At 36.5% G+C, this 20,872-nt stretch overlaps 1 protein-coding gene across 2 annotated transcripts in view; it reads right to left on the minus strand.

Moving 5' to 3' along the window:
* LOC129744339 (tubulin polyglutamylase TTLL5) overlaps positions 1-20,872 on the minus strand; it is a 168,159-nt gene that overhangs the window by 120,293 nt on the left and 26,994 nt on the right. The window contains exon 1 of one of the 2 annotated variants that reach the window (XM_055738761.1): positions 5,555-5,567. The exons of the other annotated variant lie outside the window; for it this stretch is intronic. The gene's annotated coding sequence lies outside the window, so the exon portion shown is untranslated. Of the gene's footprint in view, positions 1-5,554; positions 5,568-20,872 lie in introns of those variants that run through there. 2 annotated transcript variants of the gene reach the window in all.

Here is a 20,872-nt window from a genome sequence, read left to right on the forward strand (position 1 = left end):
TTGAAATCTAGATATGTTTAGTAGGCTCGAGACCGGAATTTTTAAGCCTTTGCCAGAAAAATAATTCACTGTGAGTTTTTTTTTTGCTCGGAAAAATGATATTCTCAAACCGATGGAATCTGCAAAGCTTAAGCAAAATCAGGGCGGCTACTCAATTCCAATTTTTCCGCATTTTTCCCGATTCTCATGAACTGACAAAAAATCAATCTCAAAAGCTTATCTACTTTTAATTAGAGATTTCGTTATCAATTTTTCACTAAGGCCAAAAATCATAGCCCATTCAAGAACGCTTAAATATGCTATGATTTCAAGGTTTAGTGAAGAAATTTTCATGAAAACTCAAATTCTGCGCATGTTCATAATCTTCACAAGAAAACAATCGCAAATAAGTTAGTTCAAGTAACAAACAAAGGTGAATTTAGCAAGAAACCAAGTAATAAGTTGCTCGTTAACTTGATCCATACAAGCACAATGATACCTCAATTGGAAATGTTTTCCTAATAATATGCCATCTGAAAAAAAAATACAACAAATCTGTAAAATAAGTAAAAAATATTAATTTCAAAGATAAATTTCAGTTTTCCAAGCCTTTGGGGCTCAACGTTACTCAATGCGCATTTATTGAAAGTACTTTCTCACGGTGAACCGTTTTATCAATGATTAAATGATTCAAGAAATCTGCAGCCGAAAAATTTTATTACAAAAACTATGAAACTATTTTTTTTGTCCAAGGCAGTTTAACAACTGGGTCATTCTTCCCAAAAAAAACTGTGAAACTGAATATACTTCATCGTGAAACTTTTCTTACTCCAATGTCGATTTAGCATCACTTTTTTGCTATAATGAATACTAATTTAATACATTTCTAAAATCTAACTTGTAAATTATGTATGTGTTGATGGTTGATAATCGGAATTTTTCCAAGACATTCCGCCATTCAAACAAAAAATGAGATGCAAGCTCAACAGGAGTTAACATGTTTAAAACCGCAAAAAATCCAAACGAAACATTTCTTATTTCTACCTGCTTCCAATCGGTAGCAACTCGACTCAATTCTGGAATTTTATCATTTTTTTTGGTAAACTCGAAGTTTCGAGTTTAATTTTCAAGGACATGAGTTGAATATAAAATTCAAAATTTTCCTGTTTTTTTCTGGAGCATTTCTAGGCAAAGAGACAAATATTCCCGATTTTTTGGAGAAACTTTCGACTTTTTCCGCATTTCCCGACTTTCGCGAACGAGTGGTCACCCAGCAAAATGTATTGAGAATTGATGAAAATAAATCGGCATAAAGGTTATTAAAGAGTAAAGTACGATGAGTTCGAATGTCGTGGAAAGATCTCCGCCTCGAATGGATTAATATTCTGGTTACTCTTTCGGGTGTCTCCGGAAAAAAGATAGCAGCCCGTAGGACGTGTGCGAACCGGAGGAACCGTGCGAACCGTATGCATCGTACGACCTGTAGGAACCGTAGAAACCGTACGAGCCTTAATAACCGTAGGAACAGTAGGAACCGTCGGAACAGTTCGAGCTGTATGAATCGTGAAATTCGTACGTTCCGTACGATCCATACGAACCGTAGAACCCGTAGATTGCCGTAGAAACCGTAGGAACCGTTCGGACCATATTAACCGTACGAACTAGAGAAACCGTATGTCCTGTAATAACCGTAGAAACTGTAGGAGCCTTACGACCCGTAGGAGCCTTACGATCCGTAGGAACCGTAGAATCATACGAACCGTAGAAACCGTAAAAGCCGTAGGAACCGTACGAACCGTAGAACCATACGAACCGTAGAAACCGTAAAAGCCGTAGGAACCGTACGAGCCGTAGGAATCGTGAGAACCATCTGAACCGTAGAAACCTTACGATCCGTACCAACCGTAGGAACAGTAGGAAACGTACGAACCGTAGGAACCGTACGAACCGTTGGAACCAGAGAATCTGTAGAACCTTACGACCAGTAGGAACTGTACGAACCGGAGGAACCGTGCGAACCGTACGAACTGCAATAACCCTACGAATAGTAGAAAAAGTACGACCCGTAGGAACCGTACAAACCATTAGAAATGAACGAACTGTAAGAACCGTGCGACCCGTAGGAATCGTAAAAACCGTTTGAACCGTACGAACCGTAGAATACGTAGGAACCGTAGAAACCGTAGAAACTAAAGAAACCTTACAAAACGTACGAGAACCGTAGGAAACGTACGAACTGTAGAAATCTTACGGGCCGTACCAACCGTAGGAACCGTACGAACCATACGAACCGTAGGAGCCGTGCGACCCGTAGAAAACGTACAACAGAAGGAACCGTACGAACGGTAGAATCCGTATAACCCGTAATAACCATAGGAACAGTAGGAACCGTACGAACCGTAGAAACCGAACGACCTGTAGAAACAGTACGACCATTAATAACCGTAGGAACAGTGAGATTCGTACGAACCGTAAAAACCGTAGGACCCGTAGGAACCGTTCGAACCGAAGGAACCGTACGAACTGTAGAAACCGTACGAACCGTACCGAACCTTATGAACCGTAAACACCGTACGAGCCGTAGGAATCGTGAGAACCGTCCGAACCGTAGGAACCGTACGATACGTACCAACCTTAGGAACAGTAGGAAACGTAAGAACCGTACAAGCCGTAGTAGTCATGAGAACCGTACGAACCGTAGAAACCGTACGAACTGTAGGAACCTTTCGTGTGATACGGTACACGTATGAACCATACGAGCCGTAGGAACCATGAGAACGGTACCATCCGTAGGAACAGTAGAACCGTAGGAACGGTACGAACCGTAGAAAAAGTACGACCCGTTGAAACCATAGAAACCGTAGAAACCGTACGACTCGTAGCAACCGTACGAACCGTAGGAACCCTACGAACCGTAAGAACCCTACGAACCGTAGAAAAGACCCGTGGAAACCGTAGAAACCATTAGAACCGTAAGAACCGTACGACCCGTAGGAACCGTAAAAATCGTTCGAACCGTTCGAACCATACAAACCGTACGAGCCGTAGAAACCGTACGACCTGTAATAACCGTTAGAACCGTAGGAAACGTACGAACTGTAGAAACCTTACGAACCGTACCAACCGTAGGAACCATACGAACCGTAGGAGCCGTACGACCCGTAGGAACCGTACAACAGAAGGAACCGTACGAACGGTAGAATCCGTACAACCCGTAGGAACAGTAGGAACTGTAGGAACCGTACGAACCGTAGAAACCGTACGACCCGTAGGAACTAGACGAACCGTTTTGGAACCGAGCGAACCGTAGAAACCGTACGAACTGCAATAACCGTAGGAACCGTACGACCCGTAATAACCGTAGCAACTTTATGAACCGTAGAAACCGTATGACCCGTAGGAACCGTTCGAACCGTACAACCCGTAGGAATCATAGATACCGTAGGAACCGTAAGAACCATACGGACCGTCATTTTATGATACTGATTTATGTTTTTAATGTTTCCTATTTTGGTGAAAACCTAAGGTTCACCTACGATTCAAACACTTAGACTGGTGCTTCTGTAAAATAATCATAATGATGTATTTTTTTTTATGTAGAATCATTAAGCCGCGGCCAGCTTCACTATTTGTTTCGATTATAATCGTTTTAACATTTTTATGTCATTCACGACTTATATCAACGATGCAGTTGGCGGACAGTCATTGAAAAACTTACCCGGTACAACTGGGATCGATGTTTAGTCTTGGGCTCGAACTAACGGACGTCGGCTCAGGAATCAACTGACTTGTCAACTAAGCTATATCATAACTGTGTATGTACTTCATCACGTAGCCTTCAGTGAAAATTTGTTTGAATGCATAGCCCTATCCGTAATACTTTTACACTCGTCACGCGTCGTCTTACCCTAGGAATGTCTACTAAAATAAATCTCAATTAAGTAGTACAATATAGAAATAATATAGAAAATGAATTTTTAAAAACACTCTTAAATAAAAATAATAATGTTTAGTAAATTGTTCTTCAAGATATCAACGATTTTTTTATTTTATTTACATTTATCAAAGATTGATCATTAAAAACATAACCTTCCAAAAAGAACCATTGAACCATGTGGATTTAATATGAAATGCTGTAATTTTGATTCCTAATTCATATTTTCATTTTGAGTTCTTGATTGCTATCGTTCATGGTTGTGATCTTTAAATTCGTGGTGATGTTTTGATAGCATGTTTCGCAACAGAATGTTGTTGATAAATTCCCGACAATATAATCATATTTATAACCGATCGATTTACTAAATTACAAAAGCAACAGACTTTAACGACCACTATTTGCCATTGACAAGACTAATTTGATTTCTCTGTACAAAACTGAATTGTGCAAGTCGATTCTAGCGCAATTGAATAGTGCAACTACACGCCGATTCACCGAGATTGGAATATAGGAAAATCGTCAGCTAATAGCAGGAGCCGACCATTCATGTGTGAACCTCTATCTATCGGCGCAATCAATTCCAGTGCGTCAGCCAGCTTTTAATACCATATTTGTCGATGCCGTTCGCCGCATGAGTGAGGCCGTTTTTGACAAGCCGATCAAATGTTTCTTCATGTTTATGGCCAATTGTGCAAGTTTCACCTAATAAGGTTGCTCTATTTTGCCGAACCCGGAGAAAAGAGAGGGCTGTGAAAAAAGGTCATTTTGCAAGTTTTGTTTTCGAATGAACTATTTTGCTACTTGTATTTGACATATTTTAGTGATCTATGCATTTTGGCACATTGCATTAAACTTGCCATAAACAGTATTTGGTCGTCTAAAAATCTAAGCTAGATTTCGTTTGTGATAACAGTAATGAAAGCGTCTCGTGAAAAATATCTAAATTTAAAATTTTTTAAAGCAAATTTGTATTCCCGTCAGCAAAATCTAAATAGAAATTTATTTTATAAAAAACCATTTTTAAACCCCCATAAATTACCCATCAGGAAAGAAAACGCCCAAATGAACATTTCTGAAAAGCCGGCAGCCACCACCTTGTGGCTGAATTTCGGGGCCGGACGTTTCCACGTGGTTGGCCATTTCGTGATTCGGCTTTTTGATTTCGAAAATGAAATTCAATTACCTACCGGAGGTCTTTCGGAGCTGTGCCGGAACGCGACTGGAGCAGCCCCCCCCCCCCCCCCCCCACAAATGCGAAATAACCACCGGCAAAGAAAGTCAAACCCGCTTCCAAATTATTAAATCGTGTTGGAAATAGATTGTCTAACACTTGGTTTCAATAACGAGCTGCTAAATTTGTGCTAAGCGTGAAGTCAAGCGTTGTATGAATTAAGCCGAAAAAAAAACGAAAGTGAGGAGTTGTATCAGTTGGATATCCAAACAAAATGGATTCGAGCATCAGATACTGAATACAGATTTTAAGTTTCATTTTTAAAATTTCAGATTACAGATTTAGATTTCAGATTTCAGATTCAGATATCAGATTTAAGATTTATATTTCAGATACGGTTTTAGATTCAGATTTCGGAAGAATATGTGTTCATCAACTCATCATAACTTAGATTTAAAAAGACTTACCAGAAGATTTCTGAAAAGAAAAAAAGATTAAGAAAATATGGTTAATACTGTGTACGCCTTTTTGTAATTAATTGTTATAGTTATAATCTGAGAGGTATCAGATATAAGATACATGTGTCATATATTTTTTCAAATAAAATTCTCGTGTCGTATTCTAGTGTTTTAAGATTCTGGATCATCTATAAGGTGGCTCTAAAATCGATCATTCTCGTATTCAAACGCATTTTAAATTGAACGTGGACAATTCCAAAATTACCACAGGAATTTGCGTTCATTCGGTTTATCATAGCTTACAGGCTTTTGCTGCCAATTAAACTAAAAAAACCCAAAAAATTGTACTGGAAAAATTGTCCTTATGAGAGCAAGGAGGGTTTACAAACCTCTCATACTAAGAAAGAGGAGGGAGATCCCACAGCTTCGCTTAGATTGATTGACTACTCATATCCATCTTGAATCGTTGAACTCGAAATGCTTCAATTACAAGTTTTTTTTTTTAAATCGATTCTAGAGGAACTTCGTATTTTTTACATTTGTTTTCAAACTATACATTTCGAATTCCATGATTACTGGCGTGTTTAAGCAGAACAAGTTCCACGTCGCCAATGATTGCTACTCCTCGAGGCCATCAATTTTGCACGGAGAAGGGTGAGATACCACACTGGACTCAGTCGATTTGATGTCATTTTTGAATTTCTCAAACCCTGGGATCTAAAAAGCTTCGTTTTGGTACAAAACTCATCAATGAATATTTGAAGAATTTTCTAAGTAACATTTACATGACTAAATTTAAGCTTTGAGGTTTGTATGGGGAAACCGAATTATTTGAACTGAAAAATCAACATCATTTTTGTTTTTTTTATGGGATCGAGCGTATTAATAGTCTGAAAGAAACCAAATAAACCATAACCCATATCTTATCATAAGACATAAGAGGATAGAAACAATCAGGCAGCAAGGATATTGTCGAATAATGTACCAACCTAGCAAATCGAATCAGAAATGATAGTTTAAAGCGTTTACACTGGTGTTGCGAATCGCAATTCCAACTGCATAATGAAAAGATCGTATAAAATGTCGTCTAAAGTGAGTTTTAATCGGATATGATAGAAAGTCCGCCATGTTTGTAAATTTTGAAACGATTTTGCTCCCGCACGGGCTTCAAGTGGGAAAATCATCGTCACCCAGCAAACCAATGTTCCGAAAATCAATCATTTTCACTGAGCCTTGAGCCTTGAGCTTGAGTACATTAAGAGCCAAAAAATCAAAGCAGTCAAATTTTCCTTCTTCAACCAAATCATACAAACAATCATGCATGACAACGACGCTTCTGTATTTAAAACACTTTTGCGATACATAATTTGGTAAAAAGGACGTAGACTATCAGCTATCGAACGTCTCGATGCTGATTTCCTTCCTTGACAACTTTCAACCTTTAGGATTTTAACTGATATGTATCAGTTTTGAGCAATATATGTAGGCTATCAGATGATTTTTTATTTTTCGCTTTCCGTAGAAGGGCAAAAATCACGACTAGGTAACCGCAATGAACTGTCCAGCATGTGCTACGGCTTTTTTGAACACGTGTTCCTGGTGTTTCTTCAGATTTTTCCTTCTGAAACATTCATGATCGTCTATCAATAACGAACATTATCAACAATGATGCGAGTATAGACGTTCGGGAATGATAGAGGGAGCGACGTTCAAAATGTATCACCAAGTATGTCGATCACCGTCGATTAGCCGCGTGACGAATAGCAACGGTAGCCTCCGATGGGGCATGGTCTATTTTCATATATCAAGTTAGTGTTGATTTTCGACATATATTTAATGGGTACTTTTACCACGTGCGTATCACAGCACTCGGAGATATCAGTATTCAAGCTAGAAACCAATCGTGATTGCTTTTCTTGAGCGATTTCATGAACAGCAATCATAAAATCGCATTAGAAATGACAGCTCAAATCGTAACAATGTTAATGCGAATCGTAATTCCTACCAAATAAGTAAACGAGTCGGTATAAATCGGATATTTTTTTTTTTTTTATTGATTAGATCCTAGACTTCAGCCCTTTATCTTATTCTATAATATAAATGACACTTAATAACTACAGTAATTGTTAATTTGTAAAAGAGCACTGCACAATTCTACTTTTGATTTGTTCTCTGGACATGCTTAGTTGAATAATATCGACGTTTGTGTTGTAAAATGCCATCATTCGGTGCATTGGTTCGTTTCTGGCGTAATTCTGGATGCGATTAGCTAGTTGAAACGGCCTTACGCTTCGTAAACTGCTGCGGCCTTCGTACGGAGATATACAAGATAATAAATACGGCGAGTAATATCTTCCACAGATTAAGTCCTTTAGAAACAGTGCGTCGATCGATTTTCTTCGGGTTTCCAGCGTGTCCAAACCTACCAGCATGCACAAGACTCGATACTCCGGCATTTCTGCTTGCCACCCAAGGTTTCTCAAAGCGTACTTCTAGAACTTCTTCTGAACTCTCTCTAGTCTGTTGTTGTGTATGTTGTACACCCAAAATTCAGCCTCTGTGCCAATGGCGTGTAGTCAATTTCATAGCCCACCGGCATTAACCTCCCAGCGCAACCGAATTGCGTATGTCTGAATGAAACAAAATTAAAACGTTTTCGCGTCCCTCCCCATCGCATCACAAGCCGAAGAAGGATGGAAATAAATACCGGCCAACACCAGGCAGCCAGCGAACCGAGCACTGTGCGTGTGAATGTAGCAAAAGCAACAACAAAAACATCCTTCTAATTCAATCAACCGGCAAACACGGCTAAGCTGTGCGTGTGTATGTAGCAAAAGCAACAACAAAAACATTCCTTCAATTCACAGGCAAACAACACCGGCCAAGCTGCCCGGCTTTAGCAGCTGTGTATATGTAGCGTGTGTATGTAATAGCAGGCAGTAAGCAAAGCACAGTTCTCATTCAATGGGTTTCCCGTTCCTTCACTCCCGTTCCCTTTCCCGTTTCCATCTTAAGGCAAAGGAATGCATTGAAAGGAGGCCAAACGCCGGGAAGCCGCTGTTGTACGTTTTTTGTGATTGATCGGTAACAGAAAGCCTATGACAAATATACCTCTTCCTGCATGAAGCTCGAATAGTACACTGGTTAGAATGTCGGACTGGCAAGACGATATAATTAGTGATGTGAGTTCGATTCTCACTACAACGCTGTGGTTTTAATTTTTATTTTCTTGTTTCTGGGATGAATTATCCAATAGGAAGGAAATCCCATAAAATGTTTTTCTTGTTTCGCTTGAATGTAGTGGTCATCATTTTGGTTGGGAGCCGAGTCCTTATGCCAATTACGGTTTTTCAAACATACCGTCTTCGGCACAGTGCACATTTCAGAGCATTATCGGCACAGAGATTTGCTAAAAAGGCATTGGATTTTTGCAACCTCTTCTATGGGTGTAGTACGGTCGCCACACAATGCCAGCATATTCAATGACGGTCCTAACTAATCCAGTGTAGATAGAAACAATCGTGTAGGGATTATCCAGCTCGTGACAGATTCTACTAACCATTCCGAACATAGAATTGGCCTTTGCTACAACTTTTTCGATGTGTTTTGAAAAAGTTAACTCCGCGTCCAACTCCACTCCTAAGTCTTTTACTGAGCTTTGCCGAGCAATGATGAAATCGTTTTCTAAGCGGTATTCATAAGTGATATTGCTTATTTTCCGGGAAAATGTTATCACGTTGCATTTCGAGGAATTGATCTTTAGGCCGAATCTACTGCAACACTCTGTGAATCTGTGCAAGGCGTTTTGCAGAGTCACGCAATCCTTCGGGTGACGAATAGGTAAAAACATTTTCAAATCATCAGCATAAACCAGCGCGAACACATCAGTCAGCACTTCAGGAAATTCGTTCATAACAGCGATGAAAAGAAGGGGTCCCAAGTGACTCCCTTGTGGAACACCACTGTTGACCGAGAAAGTACTAGATCTCACGTTCTCCAGTTTGACGTATTGCGTTCTTTCGATCAGGTACGAACGAATCCATTGGAGACAGGATCCGGTTATTCCATTCTTGCATAATACCGACAGTAGAGCGTTTATATTGATTACATCAAAGGCTTTGGACATGTCAGTGTATATTGCGTCAACTTGAAAACCTTGCATCATCCACTGCGAGGTTCTCGATACAAACTCTGTTAGGTTCGTTACGGTTGAGCGTTTCTTGAGAAAACCATGTTGAACATCCGAAGTCTTTGTTTTAATCCACGGGTAAATCTTATCGTATACAATACTCTCGAAAAGTTTGGGTATTGCAGAGAGAATTGCAACACCACGATAGTTTTCTACGGTGAGCCTGGAACCTGGATATGATAAGAAGTCCGCCATGTTCGGAAATTTGTTCTCCCGCACGGGATTCAAGTGAGAAAATAACCTTGTTATTCTCTCTCCGATAAGCAGTGCAACCAGATTGCTTAACATCAGATGGTTCATTTGAAAAAATTGTCTAATGAGGGAAGCAGCAAATATTGTCGCTTGCAACGGTTTGCATGCATTGAGAGCAAAACTTTCGCTCTCTCGCATACTTTCAGGATGTACGAATGAGGTGTTGAAAATCGTCCAATTTGTATAATTCTTATTGCTTTAGCCAGAAGATAAAAATACGTATGTTTATTGCCTTCACTGGTAAGTAAATGCTGTTTTTTCGAGTTTTGTGCGTTGATTCTATAATGTATATGAAACGTATTACAAAGTTTGTTGAGAAAAATAGCTACAAAAATGTTTGCTGGGCATGTTCTCTGTGCAACTAGCAGTGTATCCAGATGGGTTAAAATCAGATGGGAATTGAGTAATATTGGCCGATGAGAGCACTGGAAAATATTGTACGAATAAGGTGTCGGATAGCGCTCAGTTGGTGTAGTTTTCGTCGCTTAAGAAAGGCATAAAATTTATGTTTGTATTTTTCTTCCACTTTGGTAAATGCTGTTTTTTTTCAACCTTCATACGATCTTTCTATAATGTATATGGAACGTATATCAAAACAGCATAAGATTATAGCTACAAAAATGTTTGCTGGGAAGTCCTGTGTGTGAGTTTGTAAACCGGCATTAGTTAAAAAAAACATTTGTTTGTTTCCAACCGACGAAAAAAACCACAAACCAAGATGAGCTATGTGGGTGTATATATGTAAACCGGCCGGCAATAGAAAACAGTTTCTAGTTTCCCATTCCCACCCCATTCGAATCCCATTTTCATCCCTTTCCCTTCAAAGACAAAGGATGATACGAAATATTACACCGGCCAAACATGCGTTTTTTTGGTAATCGGCGGCGGCAGAAGGAGTATGACAGTGAAATTTCGAGAGATATTGAGATGAGATGTTGCAGTGAGTTCGATTCTCACCAATCATATGATCTTTAGGTACAGTATTTTATTTTCAGCGCATTTTCGGCACAGAGATTCGCTTAATAGGTATTGGATTTTTGCAACCTCTTCTATGGGTGTATGTACAATAGACCGAGTCGATTTGGGGTCATTTTTGGAATTCTCAAACTCTGGGGTCTCAAAACCTTCGTTTTGGTCCAAAACTCATCCATGATTTTTTGCAGAATTTTTAAGTAACGTTTACATGAGTAAATTTGGACTTTTATGTTTGTATGGGAAAATCGAATATTTTGTACTGAAAAATCAACACCATTTTTGAAACAAAAATGCCACCACAGAAGAAACAAAACCAACACCACAGAAGAAACAAAAATGATGTTGATTTTTCAGTACAAAATATTCAATTTTCCCATACAAACCTAAAAGTCCAAATTTACTCATGTAAACGTTACTTAAAAATTCTACAAATAATCATGGATGAGTTTTGGACCAAAACGAAGCTTTTTAGACCCCCCAGGGTTTGAGAATTTAAAAAATTACCCCAAATCGACTCAGTCTAATGTACAATGTACATATGTATATGTAGTTTAAATCTTAAAATTTATAGTAGATCGAGAATTATTCAGAAATATTAATGAACATAGGAACATCATCGTTGCAGATTCAATACTTTTTGTTCTTGATATATGGTCGTCCACTAGGATAAATCCGTTGAGTTTTTTTTTTCTAAAATAGCTTTCACATAATTTTTGGTCAAATTTGTGTAGCATTTGACACTCATAATTCCGGTTTTGTATGCTGTTATTTTTCGGCTGTTGAAAAATATGAATAAAAAATGGCTTAACTCATCTAAAATTTGATTTTGATATGGGGGCGTTTTGATCGGCAAGTTCCGCTCGATTGATGTTCCGATCAGGACAAACAATGGCCAATACTACAAATGCAGAGTAACTGTAGGAATACTCGATGGAAATGGGTGCTCCCGGCAAGTAAATCCGACAACGATACTTCCAGCCAAACGATAGAAATCTATTAATCATTGCACAATTGCAACAGTCAACAGGCAATAAAATATTTTGAACAGTCAATCCCGCCGGCGACGAAGTCTGCCGCCATCATCGCCGCTTTCCACTCCTATGGTTACAGACATTTTTCTTAACCCTTTAGGTGCCATCGCAAATGTCGGAAGTCTGGCCTGACACAACAATTCGAATAATTTTGCAATTTCAAAAAAAATAATGAAATTTAAAACAACACGTACAAAACAAATGATTGAAAATAACAAAAACAACCATGCCACGTGTGAGAAAAGGTTAGTTTTGAATTGATTTTTCAAAAGGCAGTCAACCGTTTCGCTGATGAACGATTGAAAAGAAGTACAAAGCAATATGGCAGATGAACGGTTCTCCGTTCAGCAATCGGAAATGATTTATGAATCATGACGCATTGGCTAGCTATCGAATTTTTGGTTCGTCAGAACTACACAGTTCCAAAAAAAAAATTCCAATCCTGTTTTTTTTCTCTGAACACATCAGAAGTTTGAAACGAAAAAGGGGTTATCAATGCGGGTACCTATCTGCATTTAAAACCCGAAGTAAATAAGGCTTTTACAGCTCGACAGCTGTCAATAAAAAAAGGAACCCGTTCACATTTGCCAGTGACCAAGAAAAAACCAAGAAAATTTCACCTGTGTGCTTAGGATCTTCTAAGCCCCCCCGGTGCAATCGACTAGCAGTAGTTAGGAAACCGTGGTAAAAATGGCAAATAAAAAACACATTGCTCATATCATGCTATATGTGCTCAGCCTTTTTTTTCAACCGCATCGTAAACCACTATTGGTTATGAATCCATTGGGCTCGATGTTTATTATTAGTTTTTTTTTTGTTTTTTATTTCCGTCGGTAAAAGATTGTTTCGATTGTAACCCCTCAGCTATCATTCTTGGAATTGGTGAAGCAACCCCATGTACAGTCTCGACAATGTTGCTACTCATGTGTGACCACCATCTTATCAGAAACAAAAAAAAAAACAACTTTAGGATGTAAATAAAATAGCCACCCTCGATTTTAGCAAATCGATAAAAAATGTTTGGTATCGGTGTGCGCCTTCGGTGGTCTAGGAATGGGACTTTCTAATGAAAAATCAATAGCCGAGAGCAACCTTCAAGGGAGTTTTCCAATTGGAAAATCGCGTGTTTCCATTTGGTTGCGCCTTTCAACTCGCTGGGATTAGAACTGGGAGACTACAAAGTGGCTAAGACGCTGATCTTGTATTCATTAACTTCGCATTGTAAATTCCAAACGCTGATCCATGTTAAAAATGGTATTCCGAGAATAACTTGGGACTAGGTAACTGTTCACATAAACGCAAAGCTGAAATTTTATAAAAATCTATGTATTTTATAATTTAATGGAATAAAACAAAATTTAGGGTTGGCATAGTTTGGAATCAGTTGATTCATAACTTTATCAAATCTTTTTTGAGATCTTCAATTCTATCTTAAGGTGTTGATTAGGGCGTAGATTCAAAATTTTAGTAATCATATATTTTTCTATTTTACCTGTTATTTGAGCAGGGTTGGTAGCGGTTTGATAATGAAATAGTGACTTTGAGGACCGAAAAAAGTGACCAAATTGTGACTATGTAGAACGAAAAAAGTAACTTTGAAGTACAAAAAATGTGACCAAATAGATTTTGAAGCAATTAAAATAGCCAACCAAAGATAATTCTGTAGTTACCAAGTTCAATAAAGATGATTTTTGATCTGCCAAGTGTTAAATGTTCATTTAATTACAAATTTATTCCTTTTTGTATCATGAAAAACGAATTTAAGTCCACCGTCTTCGGTAATTCTTCGGCTTTTTGGCGAAGAAGCCAGTTATCAAACGCGCTTTTTTCTTCTCTACGGTATCTTAAACTTGGTCAGCAGCTCGTTTTTGTGAAGACTGCTGTTTCCTCACAGCAGGTTTCTCCCGGTTTTCCCAGGTTTTTTCCCGGTTATAAATGATGATTTTTTCGATATGTTTTATACTCGTTTTTGATTTAAAATCATGGCGATTAAAAAAATAAATATAAAAGTTTGAAGCCTTTCTAATAATTGTATCTCAAAACTTGTTAACCGATTAGAAATCATGGCAAACACTTCGGCGTCTTGTCGTTTCAAATTTACAGGCTTTCATGATTTTTTTTAAAACAAATCTAACGAACTGGACACATATTCGTTGGTTTGCTCCACAATTTCAACAACTTTGCAAAAAAAAGTCCGGTTAAATTGATCTTGAAACTATGATGTAGTACTTTTCAGCCAATATAAATTTTCTAGAATTTCTATAGAGTTCTAGAAAAAAGTATAATTTATATAGAAATATGTTAACAACACATCGAAACATACTATAAAATCAACTTAAATGGGGATTGCAAAACTTAAAATCATCATATTGCCGGAAAATATTTAGTTATTTTCTAAATCCAGTTATATTTTTTTGTGCAAATCCAAAGAAATGTTTTTGAAAAAAATGTATTTGAAAAAAATGTTTTTTAAAACAAAACAATAAATAACTATAGTAACAGTCATTTGAACTAAAGATTGGTGAAAATATAGAAACCGTGTATAACACAGGGCTGAGGTTTAATTGTTTGAGTTTAAGATATTATTTTTTATTAAGGTTAAGAACTTAGATTTCGGAAACTTTAAGCGACAGCTTAACGTAGAATGAATTAAAAACTTAACACTTGCAATGTAATGTTTCCTTCTTCAGACCAATTCAAACAAAATACACAACAACAACTACATTGAAATTTCTGATGAATTTCTGGTAAAAAAGAGGTGTAACTCTTCTTAAAAACGTCTCACGCTGCCAAATTATTTGCTTTTTGCATAAAATAATTTTATGAAATATGTATATCGAATACTGAATAATTTTACGTCGAAACTGAAACTTGTACAGCCTATCCTGGATGTGCGAGAAACCTCTATAGTGAGAGAAAACAACGAGTCTCAAGATTTGCAAAACACAAAACCTCTTCAAGTGAGAGTGTAATACCTCCATAAACTAGAATCGTTTTCCTGACTAGACCAAGAAAGTTAGAGAATATAACACTTTTGTACCATATTGAAATTTACTCAGAAAACTTCGAACTGATGCATCAACTGATGTGAAGTGGATTTTTATCAAATACAGTTGAATGTCTAGATCACTTTAATTCATTTGTATGTTGCTGACCCTCTATAAAAGAGAACCTGGTTAAGTTAGAAACCTCTTTAAGAGAAGAAAAAAGGTCAGTTTTGTGTTAAGTTTTGTCGTTAATAGTTTCATTGTAAAATTAACATCATTTGAGTTATGCTTGTAAGTGTAGCACACTTGTGGAGACCGAAAAATCGAGATAACTCGTATTTCTCCGCAATTAGTTAAAAAAGTGATAACATAAACGCTTATTTTACTAATGAACGAAAATAAGCGATTATGAGATAAATCTATAGCGAGACTCTCAAAAATACTCTTAAAATTTGAAATAATTCTAAAAATATTTTTGAAACTTCGTGAAAAAAATCAAAAAATGTCAATTTTTCCGGTGAGATGCCGAAATTCCCGGTTTCCCGATGACGTGATCAAATTCCAAAGTTTTTCCCGGTTCGCTAGCAACCCTGTAACAGTCGAAACTCCCTCTAGCATCGCTTGAGCTAGCTCGACTTCTGCCATATTAAGGGGTTTCGATGGCCTTTTTTAGTCGTGTGTTTGCTTCCAAAAAAAATCTAAAGAATATAAAAATATCAAAGTTATTCTCTTTGGGTACAATTTTCCAACAACGATGTTTTCAGATGAAAGAAGGTTCTCAACGTTATCAAAAATACCCTGTGGTACACGGAAAATAATAAAAAGGTAAAATTTACCGAGATAGCCAAGGTAAACGATCGTGAAAGCCGAAAAGGTAGCTTCTACCTCTTCGAGGTTAAACTCACCTCACAGCGAGGTAAAATTTACCTGAATCGAGGTTGGAAAAAAGGTACAATTCACCGAGAAAAAAGGTGAATCCAAAAAAGGTAAATCTTACCTCGTAGCGAGGTGAAGTTGACCTGGATTGAGCTAAACAAAACGATACAATTCTTCTCGAAAAAAAGTGACTATTCGCCGAACTTGTTTATTGAGGTTAAGCTGTTTTGTCATTCAGGAACAAATTTTGCTTTGTGCATAATATGTGAAAATCGGAATAGAATGGTAAGTGTTTTCTTAGATATCATTTTGTTGTGCTGGTTCTCGTCATAATACATTGCTTTTGTTTCAGATCGACCCATAGAGCTTACAGATGTATTCCACGTCATCCTCCAGCCGGATTAGCCGAACAGAGGAGGTCATGAATGTACGCAACGCAGGAGTATTCAGCGGCCATGGCGGCTCGGAAGAACGCGAAGCCGAATTACCAGTCCCTATTTATCTCCAATAAATATAATTTTTGATAGAATTTTGTATTTTTTTAATTCTTATTGAAGAAACCAATCAAATAAACTAGCATTTACCTTTTAAATCAGTGAATGGGAAAACGGTATTATTTACTATTTAGCTAGGTAAATGAGAAAATGGTAAAATTTACCTTTTTGCTAGGTTAATTGATAAAAGGTAAAATTTACCTTTTTGCTAGGTGAATGAAAAAAAGGTAAAATTTACCTCGAAAGAGGGGTGGAAAAAATTCACCTCGCAAAAAGGTAAATTTTACCTTTTTTTTTATTTTCCGTGTAGTATCGCATCAGCAAGCCAAACATCCTCTTTGCACACTCTGGTTACTATACACGGAAAATAATAAAAAGGTAAAATTTACCGAGATAGCCTAGGTGAACGCTCGTGAAAGCCAAAAAGGTAACTTCTACCTCTTCGAGGTGAAACTCACCTCACAGCGCGGTAAAATTTACCTGAATCGAGGTTGGAAAAAAGGTACAATTCACCGAGGAAAAAGGTGAATCCAAGAAAGGTAAATCTTACCTCGTAGCGAGGTGAAGTTCACCTGAATTGAGCTGAATGAAAAAGTATAATTCACCTAGAAAAAAAGGTAAAACCAAATAAGGTAAAACTTACCTCGTAGCGGGGTGAAGTTGACCTGGATTGAGCTAAACAAAACGGTACAATTCATCTCGAAAAAAATAATTATTTGCCAAACACGTTTATTGAGGTTAAGCTGTTTTGTCGTTCAGGAACAAGTTTTGCTTTGTGCCTAATATGTGAAAATCGGAATAGAATCGTAAGTGTTTTCTTAGGTTTCATTTAGTTTTGCTGGTTCTCGTCATAATACATTGCTTTTGTTTCAGATCGGCTCATAGAGCTTTGAGGTGTATTCCACGTCATCCTACATCCGGAAAAGCCGGAACCTGACCGGATTAGTCGAACGGAGGAGATCTTCAATGTACGCAACGCAGGAGGATTCAGCGGCCATGGCGGCTCAGAAGAACGCGAAGCCGAATTACCAGTTCCTATTTATCCCCAATAAATATCATTTTTGAAAGAATTTTATATTTTTTTAATTCTTATTGAACAAACCAATCAAACCAATCAGCATTTATCTTTAAATCAGTAAATGGGAAAACGGTATTATTTACAATTTAGCAAGGTGAATGCGAAAAAGGTAACATTTACCTTTTTGCTAGGTGAATTGAAACAAGGTAAAATTTACTTTTTTGCTTGGTGAATGACAAAAAGGTAAAATTTACCTCGTAAGAGGGGTGGAAAAAATTCACCTCGCAAAAAGGTAAATTTTACCTTTTTTTATTTTCCGTGTAGTACGGACTAACCTCTCGAGTTCTGAATACATTAGGTCAGGGGTGAGCAACCTTTTGAAGCAACGGTCCACTTTTAATATGAAATTCTTTCGGTGGGCCGCATTAAAAATAAAATTTAGTTAATAATAATTTGCAGAATTAAACGTATTTTTTAGTTTCATCACTAAAACCGGATCATTTTTCAATAATTTGAATGTTTTTAAAGATTTGAAATGCTAAGCAAAGATTCTATTTTTACAAAAAGCAAACGTCATTTGCTTCCCTTTCTTTTATTAAAAAACGCTTTACCCGCTCACGTTTCAAATTTTGGAGTTTTTCATCTTTACTTCCCCGCTCCAAAAAATTTGTGGGACTGGCTAGTAAAACTGTCAAAATGAACGTGGCGACGAACTTGTTAAAAACGAAAATTTTCTAAAGTCTTTCGAAGATTCGTAAAAAGATTTGAACCGTTTTCTGAAAAAAAAAAACCGTTTTTTTCTTAATTTAATTCAGTTACCTATGGTATGGGCTTTCTAAGGCTGAACTATGAAAATATTGGTAATGTGGATTGCTTATTTTGAAGTAAAATGATTCAATTCAATCAATTTCATTTGATCAATGTTTGGCTTGATTTGCCCATGAAATTTCTGAAAATAGCATTACACCAGACAACAAAATTCTCATTTCCCGAGGCGCAAGGAATCTCAAAACTTATGTTTACTTATTTGGATTGCTGAGTCCAAATATTAATTTTTTTTGTCTGCACTAAATTTTGAGATAACTTTAAAAACTAGGTTGAAAAATTAGTTATTTAATTTGCGTACTCTTTTGACAGAACTTTAAAATACAAATACTAATTTACTTAATGATCAACTTTCTCAGAGACCGCGAGTAATTTTGAATTCTGAGAAAAAAGTTATGGAAGTTTTCATTTTGTTATTTTTTTTCAATCCTGCAAAAAAAGGAATGTTGACGAAGTTTTATAGAAAAATTAAACTAAATTATATCTTTGATATTTTTAAAACCGTAAGTCAAATCATTTCGCAGTCTTCAACTAACTTCGGGATGAACAAGCCATAAAGACGCTTAAAATCCGTCGAGAAAAAAAACTATGTTGTTGAATGAATTGAAATTTTAATCTCCAATATTCAATGAACTTATTTAGTGATGTGAGGAGAAGTTTAATCAAATTTTTTTGAATTTCTATAAATTGTAATTATTTTATTTATTTACAAAGTATTACGTCTCATATTTGTTCTATAAATTGTAAGTAGAGTTCAGTTTTTGAAAGCATTATAACTTGGATACAAGCATATCTGGGCAATATCTGAGTCCTTGATTGAATGAAGAGTAGTAAATTATTGAAAGTCAGCTTTCGATGTTTATGGAGGTTTATTGGATTCTCATTTACGAAAGATCGATTATATTTAAAACTGATCAATTTAAAAACTTCCACACGCAAGTGATAGACAATATCTGTTAAATGTTTTGAATTCAGGACATCAAAATCTTATAAAATCAGTTATTTAATCATAGGCACCAAAAATGCAGCCCTCCTGTGTAGTTGTCACAAAATTTTGTGGTTGAATCACAGAATTACAGATATTATTGTAGTCGAGTAATCAGAATTTCTGAGTCAAGTCGATAAGAAATCTATAATCGTTCACCCAGTGTTCATTATAAAACTTTCCTTATTTCCGTCAATAATCAAGAACAAAAATATTTCACATTTTCATACAATTTTAACTTTGCTTGAAAGACTAAACCAATATTACGTTTTTTTTTTCAATAAACAATATTGCATCCATGCCTTCATAAAAACTCAATGAAAAGCGTAAACCCTACAAAAAAATCAACAATCTGGATAACTATGAGGTGAATGCAGCTTGATTTTTTGTTTTTGTTTTTTTTTTAATTTTTTTTTGTTAGTTGTTACTGCTATCTTATGATAATTAACAAAAACAGAAAAAAAATTAATTTGAAACTTGCTTCGCAGGCCGCACAAACATGTCTCGAGGGCCGCGCGTTGCTCACCCCTGCATTAGGTGAATGAGTGGTTTTTCTCTCTGGATCTGGAAGAAACCTATATAAAAACATCCATTTATTAGGACCGACCCAAACATAGGGAAATTAAATGCAGATTTTCAAATCAATTTTCGCCTCATGTCAATATTAACACGCGCAATTCAAATTACTCTTTCATTGGTTTATTTTCGGTGAAAAAAGTGACTTTTGGTGATAAAAGTGACCATTTTTCGGAAAATAGTGACTTTAGTGACCAAATGATGAAAAAAGTGACTTTTTAGTGAATGACCCAAAAAAAGTGACCAAGTCACTAAAAAGTGACTCGCTACCAGCCCTGTTTGAGGATAGAGGTATTTTACAAACATGATTGGGGCATACAAAAACATTTTATTATTCCACTTTTTCATCACTATTAAACCTTCACACTTAAACTAGATGTATTTTTTATGTTCACCTGAATAAGATGCAAAACTACTCAGTTTTTGTTTTGGGCTTCATGTATAATTTATAAAAGTCAATATATTACATTAAAAGTATTCGTTAGTGCTGTACCATTAATCTAAAATCTGGCCATTCGGCCCTGTTCTGGAAATGTCATCATGACTAATTTTAATCTTCGATAAAATCGTTTTGCTATAATATTTTGACGACCAAAGCTTTAATGAAGCTTTTATAAAACATGACATAGTGAAATCGCAAACATAATGCAATTGATTGAAAATCGGTCTGAAAAAATATTTTTCAATTTTTTTTGTATGAGCAAATACACTACGATCAATTTATTTGATCTATTGTGGAAAATACTTGACATTGTGAATTCATTTGTGCCCTTCGATTTTGCAACCAACATGGCGTTAGTCAATTCAATGCTTAATAGCTTTATTATGGTCAGATAAATGGCTTATTAGTTTTATATGGGTTTTATTAGAATCATAAAAATAGCAAATTTATGAGTTGTAATCCATTTGAACAGTAAATGAGGACAGACTTTTTAAATGAAATAAATAAGGAATTGCCACCTTGAAATCCAAGATGGCGCTTTTGGCTTAACTTTAAAATGTTTTAAAAGAATTGACATCGCATGAAAGCATCACAATATGGGTATTGGATGAAAGAGTTAAACTAGAAAAATTCGAATATCGCTATCTGACGCCATCTTGAAATTCAAGATGCCGGTT

Source organism: Uranotaenia lowii, chromosome 1 (assembly GCF_029784155.1).
Source record: "Uranotaenia lowii strain MFRU-FL chromosome 1, ASM2978415v1, whole genome shotgun sequence".
In the NCBI taxonomy this organism is placed as follows: domain Eukaryota; kingdom Metazoa; phylum Arthropoda; class Insecta; order Diptera; family Culicidae; genus Uranotaenia; species Uranotaenia lowii.